We start from the raw sequence: 10847 nt of genomic DNA on the forward strand, positions 1-10847 counted from the left end.
TGCTGATTTCATGAATGGCAATCTGGTCACTGAGCGTCCTTCTTTCTATAGTTTGGTAGCTATCTAAATATAGCAACTTGCCTGAAATTTCTACAGGCCGGGTTTCATTTTCCAATATGCTATCGTTGACTGACCTTGACCCTATACCTGTGTGCTGGCCAGCGGTTTGGTGCATCCACAGGCCAAAGATCGTCTACCTGAGGAAAACCTCCCCGGTCCTCTGAACCATAGTAAGGCTGTTTAGTTCCCTCCCAAAATACCAAAATTTTCAAGATTATCCGTCACATCGAATCTTTGGACGCATGCATGAAGCATTAAATACAAATAAAAAATAAAACTAATTACACAGTTTAGACGAAATCCACGAGACGAATCTTTTAAGCCTAATTAAACTATGATTGAATACTAATTGCCAAATAACAACGAAAATGCTACAGTATCATTTTGTCAAATTTTTCGGCAACCAAACTGGCCCTAAATGCATGGAATTTTGACTGGATTGCAAATTTGGAATCCATGGAGTTGCAAATTTGGAATCCATGGAATTCTGGATTCTGAAGGTCTTAGCTTTCCATAATTCCTCTGAACCACAGTAAATCCATGGAATTTTGACTGAATTTCCAGAATTATCTGATCTGAATTCTGAAGGTCTTAGCTTTCCACGATGAATGCGTGTTGTTCCATTTATGACTTCTCTCTCTCTGGTCCAAAGTTAAATATATCATCTGCTATTCACTTATTGATTAAAAGCTTCGTAATCAGAAATTATTCTTTGAACAGTTTGCTGACTTGTTCGATGACAATGGACGTTGCCTAGTTTATCGGTGAACCTACGACATACCTACTAATTGGTGAGGCCATCTCGACTCCCAACCAATCACCCATGATCGTCTGGGCAAATCATTTCATTGCTTATACTCCTTACCTCCCTGAATAATTAGATTCCTATTAAGTTTCGGACAGACTAGTGTAGCTGTCAAATGACCATATTACCCTTGATTAATTTGAGTTTCACCATTAAATTGCACACTAATCGGTGTTTGGGTTACGTGCTGGTCACATTAATGGCCCTGTTCGTTTGAAATGCTGTGAGAAGAAAACATTGTTGGTTTGCTAAAAAGTACTGCTAAAGTAGTACAACAGAATAGGGCTATTTACTACTCATCCAGCCAGCTGGGATGCAGCATTAAATAGGATGAGAATACGAGGAGTATTAAACGGGATGGTGGACCATCATCCTCCAAGAAACGACTTATTTGTGGTCAAATTTTTGTTTCAGATATTGATTCTTTCAGGTACAGAGAGAGTATATTGGAGGTAGTAGATTGAGTATGGATGGCCAAAAGGCATGAGGCCTAGGCTGGTAAATGGCCTCATATTTTGGCCTGACCCAGACACAGGCACACTCTAAAACATGCCTGTGCTGGTCTAGCTCGTGAGGCGTGCCATGTTTGGGACACTGTTGGGCACTCTGGGCAACACAAAGAACGACCCATTTATGAGGTGGTCTCGTAGGTCCGTACAGGGATGGCGATGGGTATTCGAAACTTGACAACCCATCAAGTTTTACCTGATAAGAGCAAGTATAATAGCAGGCTGTAAGCCGACTAAATGCTGAGGTGGAGGAGAGGGGGGAGGAGAGAAAGGAGAAGTGGGTTGTAAGCTTACAGCCGGCTTGGGCACAAGAACCAAGAAAGTCTGTGAGAAAGACAAGTAGGCCATGTATTAACTGTAAAGAGCTAACCACTGTACGAGTGGGCTGAGAGAAGGCTGCAAAGAACCTTACAGCCAACAAGCTGGCTGTATTATTAGCCTTGCTCTAAAAAGGCGGGTATTAGAAGATATCTTCATCCGCGAATATGCTATTGAAACATACTACCCATACTTGTGTACCCGCGGGCAATTTTACCCATTTTAGCAATACATGTCTTCATTGTTACTACAAAACACACACACACACACACATATATATATGACTATTATACTATTAGTTAGTGAACTTTTTGTTACTATGTTATAATTGTTGTTATCTATTCACGAATAATTTAGGATATAGGATTTTAATAATATAATATATTCAAGTTTTTTTTGTTTGTAGCGGGTTGAGTATTTATAACCATGCGTGTACGGGTATGGATAAATTCATTTACCATGTGTGTGGAAACATGTATTTTAGCGGGTATAATTTTGTGACGTGGATATGGGTGTGGGATGGCACTACCTGACGCGTATATACCTGTTACCATCTCTAGGCCCGCAACCCCACTCCAAATAAAAAGTTTTCTGGCCAGCGGTGAACCCTAGCCAACCCTTCGATCCACCCCTGCTCAAACCTCTACTTCTAGTCACTTTGGATTCTCGCCAACCTTCCTTCTCCCTTCATAGCTACACCACTCACTTTTCGTTCCCTTGCTAGTCCCCATCTCCTCTGCACACCCATTCTAAGCATCACTGCTCTTGTCCCTTCTCTCTCCTCCATCGCTCCTTGCCCCCTCCATTGGCACTCCCACAATGCGATATGGTGAGGGCTCATCGATGCTGACTATGTATAGATCCTTGATGTCGATTGCCTCTAGATTCATCATGTCTCCTCTGCTTTCGATGGCCTAGCTATTCCACCTCCAAATAATCTTGATGAGGCGGCAGTGCTCACCATGCTGGCACAAGTCCAATGGGATCATCGGGTCGGCATGACACGATTAAATCATCGCGGTCCCCTGCCTAGGCCTTAGAGTGAGTCCATGGGCGGGCACAACATGGCACAACTTGCTTCTCATACTGTGTCAAACTGACCATCTTGCCATCTACAGTTGTGGTACTACTGCACGAGACAAAACAACATAGTGGATTGACATCGCATTTGTTTGGATGGTCCCTCTCGGCATTGATTTTGCAGAGCGCAAGGCAGCATGAAGTATCATGTTGGGGTTATGACCCCAGGGTGTCCCAAGGCACCGATTAGTTAGCAGGCCGCGTGGCCTGCAAAACAGCAAGCCAATGAAGGCCCGAACGATCGAGGCCCAGCGAAAGCCAAGCGGAGCGGGCCAGCCGCCAAGGCCGGGGTTATCCCCGACCTCTTCCATCCGCCTTAGTACACGACACTCACAAGATACACGACCTCTCCCCGTCATGACCCCCGTAAGGGATGGGTGAGGTCGAGCGCAGCTAGGCATGCCTGCTTTGACAAGAGCAAGCAAGCCGCACTGACCCCGCAAGGACCGAGGGGACAGCAGTCACCTCGGTCCGGTCAGACACTGACCCTATGCCATGCCACACTGACAAGACAACACCGCACCACGGTGGCAATAGGTATGACACCAACCGTGAAAATATGGACCGACTAGACGCTTGTACGATCTCACCCACTATGGGATAGGGATCCACGACAAGGGGCTCGATGAAGAGTCCATGCAGACTGGCAGAGTTCTCCAACCTCGATGATCGGGGTCGTGGCCCTCGGCCCTCGTAAAGCCACCAGGCGAACAACGACCTGGGGCGATTACCAACTTTGGGTACGACACCCCTAGGAACCAGGAGACGATGACAAAGGCCACGACGGACATCACGTTGCATAGGATGGTTGACGAACCACCATCGAGGCTACAGTGCCACCACGGCCAACACAGTAGCGCCATGCCACACCCTGTCGCAACGTGGCCAGAAGACCATGACGATAGCCGTGATTGGACGTGCACCAGAAGACAGCATAGCTTGTAAGCCAAGTTAGCTAGGACCTCCCTCAGGCTCTTGATCCTTTGGTCGGGAGAACCTCCTGCTTTATATGCACCCTGGCCTCGAACTCTATATAAGGGCAGCCATGGCACCCTCTCCAGACATTCTGAATCCTCTACCATTTCATTCATTCACCATTGTAGTAGGGCTCCTAGAGCTTCTCTTCGGGTAGCCCTTCACCTAGCATAGGTCCTTCCATCTCTTCCATTATTCTTGCACCCTCCATTGTAAGAACTTCAGAGCATTCAAGCGAGGAACACGCACTCGATCATCTCTGGGACTGGACAAAGGGCTCCAGCCTGAACCGGTATAAATCCTCATATCTATTGGATGCTACCATCGTCTTTCTAGAGCAGCACAACAATCGTATAAGTTTACTAGTCTGGTTTACGAAACATCGACAGTTGGCACGCTAGGTAGGGGGCAGTCGTGCGCTCTCGATTGTTAAAGGAAGCGATGGCTCCTCGCACCGCCAATGGACTCACTCGCAAAATGGCCAACAGCGATCACATCTGCTACAAAAACTATGAGTCCATCGGCGCCAAAGGGTCAGCGCCCACATCCACCTACAACCGCGGCTCAGATCTCCACCCTGGAAATCTAGATCCTATAGCCCATGGCGGGCACGCTCTTGGAACTCCCCTCAGGGGATGCATCCCAGAGTTCACCTATCTAGAGGGGCCAGTACCCTCACTCATTGTTGGCCGTGGCCAGACCTCCCATCTAGGAAACCAAAGGTCCATGGCTCGCAACGAACTCACCCGGGGAATAGCCTCGTCCGGTCACATCCCTTTGGTGAACCACATGGTTGACCACCTTCAAGGGCCAGCGCCCACTTCTGTCTTCAATTGCAGCTCGAACCTCCACCCTAGAGGTCTAGGTTCCATGACTCATGGCGGACATACTCTCGGAACTCCCCACGGGGGCTGCATTCTGGAGTTCACCTACATAGGGGAACTAGCGCCCTCTCTCATCACTGGTCAAGGCCAATACTTCCACCCAGGAAGCTTGAGGCCCGCAGCTCAAGGCGAGCTTGCCCGAGGAATGGCCCACGGTGGCCGCATCCTTCTAGGGAATCATGAGATCGCTCGAACCAATGGATCAACGCCTATCATCGGCTTCTACCTAGTCCAGACTCATAGCGCAGAAAAGCTGGACCCTATGGTAGAATCATGCCCCAAACAACATCTCTACCACCAGTGAAACACAATGAGCCAGGGCACACACTAGTGACATAGCTACCCGCCATCGCGCGACATCGTCGCTAGTGATCGGATGGACGCCTGACACCATGCCATGCAGGACCAAGCCCGGAACCAGGACCCAACCCTGCATCATGAACAGGATGCATGACAGGTCTCCGTGAACTATTAATTGTCATTTGGAGGTGCGAGCATCCAAGGAAGCAGGCTTCCCGAGCACACTATGCGCCATGGTGAGCAGACCAAACCACGTTGCACTCAGAACCAGCTTCCACAGCGACAAGCCACGCTAGCCCTCAGTTGAGAGCGACGACCACAACCAAAGGCTGGGATGTGATGGCCATGGCATCGTTGCACCAGGAGGACTCAAGCACCAGAACACACAAGTCCTCCTGGTCGAAGACTACAATAGGAGGGGCACAAAAGGGTCATCCCCGAGGGCTCGTGGGCTCGCTGAGGATGATGAGCCAGCATGGCTGAGCCTGAGGCAGCCCGAGAGGACGATCTACGCCAACTACGACTGCCCTAAGTAACTAGGAAGCGCCCTCACCAACCCGAAGCCCGGGAGCCACGACAACTCCACCCCAAGCGAGCACTCGGGAGCTCACCTCGACACCAGCAGTAGTAGTAGGGCGAATGTTCGCTCCCCAAACAAATACCGATGATATCAATCTTATCCCTCTCTTTGTTGTTTGATTGCATTCATATACGCACATAGAGGAAATGATGAACCTGGCCGACTAAGACGTAGCGTAGAATAGACTTAGGTATGCAGAACCCATGCGATTCGTCTTGAAGGCATTTTACCTTCTAAATGACCTGACATGCTCGTTACGGGCAGTCAAAATGTCACAGCCCTCGAGGGCAGATTATGTGAGCCCCCCCCCCCCCCCCCGCCAGCTCACATTGTCACTATCTATGCCATACAACACTGCAAAGGCGAAGCCTGATTCACCATCTCAGGCTAGCATTCGCGCACTGTGGGTAACCAATATTCTACAAATAGAAATGCAAGCCCACCTATGCTGGGCAAGTACAAAAGTAACGTAAAAATAACAAGGACGAAATGACGGTGTGAGCAAACAAGAAGTCAAAACCGATGATAGATCACATAGGTAATTTGAAATGTTATAACTTCACCCACCGATAAAGCACGCAGGTTAGCAAACCAGGGACACCTGGTGACACTTAGAAGACCTAGCTACATCCACAAAAACTACCCCCCATCTTCATGATTGCCGCCGCGGCCTCTACAGTAGCAGCCAAGTCATCCGTTGAAACTAGCCCCCCGTCGGGCTCCGGAAGCTGCACCCAGATGGCGATTCTTGCCTGAGGGACCTTTCCAAGGGTGAGCCTCCTCCACCTCATGATGGGACATCACGAGCTACTTCTCCAGCACTGCAATCCAGAAAGTCCCACCAAAAACCCAAGATAAAAAAACCTAGTGAATAGAAATTAGGAGAAACAAGAAACTCACCATACGCCCGCACCCGTGCGGCAGTGGCAAGCGCTCATGCCTCGGTGACCTCTTCCTATACCACCTAGAGGACTGCCTAGAGATAATCCACATGGGCCTTCAGCTGGGCCACCTCATGAACAGAACTCGAATGCAACCGGCGGGCCTCGTCCCTTTCGAGCACATAGCAAGGGACAGGGGGTGGGGGCTCGCCGGCTCTGGAGTCAGAACAGGATAGGGACGGATGGAACCGGATGGACCTCCAGTCTCTGACACCATCGCTAGAGACATGATCTTGAACACACCCGCGATTTTCATGAGCATAGTCAAACCTGAAGAATGATGCGAAAATCACTTACCCTTGTTCTCGCAGAGAAGATAGAAGGAGCGACGGTGGTCCATCGACCTCAAGGGACTCTTCTCGAAGGCACTTCCTATGACCCATCATCAGGGGAGCGATGACAATCTCACAAGTAGAAAGAAGAAGAAGGTAGCTTAGGAGACGAGAGAACGACACCTCCCACAGCACACCACTCTAGCAGATTTATAGCCTCAAAGATAACGTCGGCAAGCAAACCAGGCCCATGACCATTACTAACCTCTTTGATAATCTCGTAGACCAGGATCAGTGACCGGGCAGAAGGTGGAGCGGCAGCCTCCCATGAGATAACCTAGGCTAGGTAGGTCATGCTCACTTTCACATTTCACATCGCTTTGGTTTACGCACCTTCATTTAAAAGGCGCCTTGTTGCCCGTGGGTGGACATTCACGAAGCTACAGGATCAAAGGGGTCGCACATCCCTCAAACCTGTACTTGAAGGCGACTGCCATGAACATGACCCCTCATCGTGCTTAGGAAAACTTCTCTTGGGCCGGCCCTTAGAAGGGCTCGAGGCCACAAAAGGGATAGGGGCAGGGTGGAGATGGGCCTCGTGGCTCTAATCGGTATCACGGAGCCACACGACCATCTCACTCTATGTTCGAGTCATCCACTTCGAAGTCTCCTAGGTTGACCCCCTCTGGGGGAGGCATCTTGCCCTCTGGCCGCTGCTGAGGGGTTGGGGACCAACGGGATTGATGGTCGACGATTAATGGGACGTCTCACATGAGGCACAGCCGAACTCCACATTGATTGGGAAGGATATCGGGTCCCACTTGAATTACCCATCAACCCCAACATGGCGCACCGCTTCGACCGTGTGGTTATGGTGGACAAGCCTCTCCCCGCGTGGAGCGAAAATTGAAACCAGCCTATAATAAGGTAGAACGACCCTTCAGAGTCAGGAAAGGGCAACGCGATGAAGACAGAGCCAGGCCCGAGCGGCCCTGATAGTCTTGGTAGGACCATGGTCAGCTCCTACCTACAACCTGAGACCACGACCCAAAGCAAGGTCGCAAAGCCACGTGCACCCCCAAGAACCGACAACCCTTTCAGAAGGGGTTGCCGCCACGGGCGGCTAAAAATCATGCAACAATGTCTTTATCGTGAAGTAATGCTAGAACTCATAGACACTTGGGAGGAGAGGTCCAAGGTCGCTCGATGACCTCGCCGCCCTACGCAATTAGAGGCCAATGACTCACTATTGATGGTAGTTGTCATCCATCATAAATCGTCAACTTAACTTGAATAAATGTATAAACAGGATCACCAACATAGATTTAGGGGTTTAAATCGACAATTTCCATAAGTTTTGGTGAATCTGTGTTTTCAGCAGGGTTTATCAAGAAAACTATCAAGAGAGATCAAATCATAAATAAAAACATGCTTATCCACAGCGAAAACTACCACAGAAGGTTCCAGAAGACTCAGGAAGACACCACATCGAAGCGGAGGTCAAGACACTGACATGTGGGGCCGACCGGCCCTACTTGCAGGCCGCCTGGCCCCCTGTCCCCACCTGGCAGTCCCTCCTTTGTACGTTGGTTCTCCACCTCCTTAAGGATTGCATCTATGTTGTTCTTTCAAGTCGGTTCGATCCGAGGGCTCAGGATTGACGCTTCGACCTATATAACTAGTCCCTGCCCCCCTCCAGAGTACGCTGCCATAAGTCAAGATCATACCAAAAATTAGGGTTTCCAGAGAGAAGAGAATAGAGCTCCAATTCTTTAAGTTTCTAGTATAGGCTAGCTAGCAAGGTTCAAGTAGAGTGTGGGCTATTGCTCAAAATTCCAGATCTGCCGTTTGGAGACTGGTATAGCTATTATATCTCTAAATTTATGACTTTGTGCTACTTTAATATTATGTTGCTATTTATTATGTTCCTAGTTTGCTCTAGTTATATGCTTGATATAGTTATGATTGATGATGAATTTATACATATGTTCGCAAAGCTCTTAGCTTAGTACTCGAGTGAGTTAAGTGGTCAACATTATATAACCATGGTGCTTAGATATGTTTGCCTACGGATGCATTCTGCACTCTGGGTCATGTGGTAGATCATGGATGTGACACTCCCATTGAGTCCTTTGTAGTCCACTCCCCGTTTGTAGAGCAAGTAGAATGTGGTTGCGAAGAGAGACAAGTTCTGTTCTTGATCTTCCTTAGTAATGTTCCTTATGCATAGATCCAAAGTTAGTTATGCTATAGATGATAGTGTATATATTTGGGTGTATAAAAGACTTATTCATTTATCATTTGACTTACCCTTGTCATAGCATGAGAGTAGTTTTATCATAAGTATATATATTTGTCAATATCTCTATGCCAACACAACTCCATAGCTCCTCCTTGTGGATAAAATATAAATAACGATACCTGACATATGCTCAGGTAAAATGCTACAATGGTATATTATCTGTGTCCTTGCGGATACTTTAATATATATATAATTTTCCTCTAAGTTTTCAAATGTTATTTATAATTACCAACAACACATTTCTGACATCATGCTAGAGATGACAACTTAGTAAAGAGTGATGCTAAGAAATATCAACAAGCATTTCTAGCACCGTTGTCGGGGAGGGCTACATGGCTAAGAGAATTGACCAAATAAATACTTATTGATAAAATCATAACACATCTGCTTTAGCAGACTTATCCTTGTTTGTCTTTGTTCATATCTTATATAGGGTATTACAGGATTGGTTGTGATTTACCAATAATTTCCATCAATCAGAATCAACCAAATCAAGAGGAAGCTCAACACCAGTTTCTGAAGCTATGGCTGACAAGACCCTACGTGAGTTCTCTGCTCCAATCACCGAGAATATTCGCACTGGACCAACACTTAGAACTACCAACCTTAAATTTGAGCTCAAGCCAAGCCTCATCAACATGGTGCAAGCTACCTCATTCAGTGGAAAGGCACATGAAGATGCTAGTGCTCATCTTTAGGATTTTTTGGAGATAAGCAACACAGTTGTCATCAAGGATGTTGCTCAAGAAATCATACTACTTCGCTTATTTCCATTCTCACTTATGGGATGGGTGAAGCAGTGGTTCTACATCAACAAAGATCACATCAACACGTGGGCAAAGTGTTCAAAGGCCTTCCTAGAAAAGTTCTTCCATGTAGGCAAGACCAATGCCTTAAGAGGAAAGATTTCCAATTTCTAACAGCAGAAGGGAGAAACCATTCCAGAAGCATGGGAACGTTTCCAAGAATACATTTTAGATTGTCCTCATCTTGGGATGGAAGATTGGTTGCTCATGCAAAACTTTTACCATGGATTAACTTAGAAAGCTCATGAACAACTAGATGCAACTGCTGGAGGATCATTTATATCACTCACCCTTAGAAAAGCTAAAACTCTAATGGAGAAGATAGCCTCTAATTAAGGCTGGTATCAATGCAATATTCAAGTGTGCAATAAGAGCGAAGAAGTACCTAAAGAGGTGTGTGCACTGTCAACCAAGATGGATGTCTGGTTGAATTGGCTTGAACAGCGAGCCAATTACAAGAAAGATTATCAGGCTATTCAAGATGCTTTTAACTCCCAAAATGTATGTGGAGAATATTTGGGGGTTGAATTCCCTGAATATAAGGAGGATGCAAGTATCATCATCAATAATTTTGCTCCATAACAATAGAGACAAGGATGGAATCAACAACAACGGTTAAATTACCAAGGTAAGTACCCAGGTAGTTACTATAATTCTTCTAATTCTAAGCAACCCTCCTTGAGAGACTTGATCTTAGAACAAGCTAGGATTAATGAGAATATTTCTAGGAAGCTTGCTTTTAATGATAAGATCCTAGAAAACATAAATACTAAAATTGATTGTTTTTCTTCCATCATAAAAGACCAACTTAGCTATAATAAAAAAATAGAATCACAATTAGCCTAGTTGGCTGCTACTCTGCCTTTTGCCACTAACCTTGTGAAGGTAAACGCCATAACCACAAGAGGTGGCAAGTCTACTCGTGATCCACCATATCCAACAAGGACAGGTAAGACACCAGTGGTAGTGCAGGAAGAGGAGAAGAGAGCCGATAAAGTTGAAGAAGTTGAGCCAC

The 10847-nt window shown here is 46.9% G+C and overlaps 1 non-coding gene across 1 annotated transcript; it reads right to left on the reverse strand.

Annotated features, from left to right (window-relative positions):
• Positions 1-9916: 9916 nt before the first annotated feature.
• LOC136468348 (small nucleolar RNA R71) lies at positions 9917-10023 on the reverse strand. Its single transcript, XR_010761850.1, has one exon. It is a non-coding gene; the product is annotated as a small nucleolar RNA R71 (small nucleolar RNA).
• Positions 10024-10847: the final 824 nt, after the last annotated feature.

The sequence above is a fragment of the Miscanthus floridulus genome, chromosome 7 (assembly GCF_019320115.1).
Source record: "Miscanthus floridulus cultivar M001 chromosome 7, ASM1932011v1, whole genome shotgun sequence".
Classification (NCBI taxonomy): Eukaryota; Viridiplantae; Streptophyta; class Magnoliopsida; order Poales; family Poaceae; genus Miscanthus; species Miscanthus floridulus.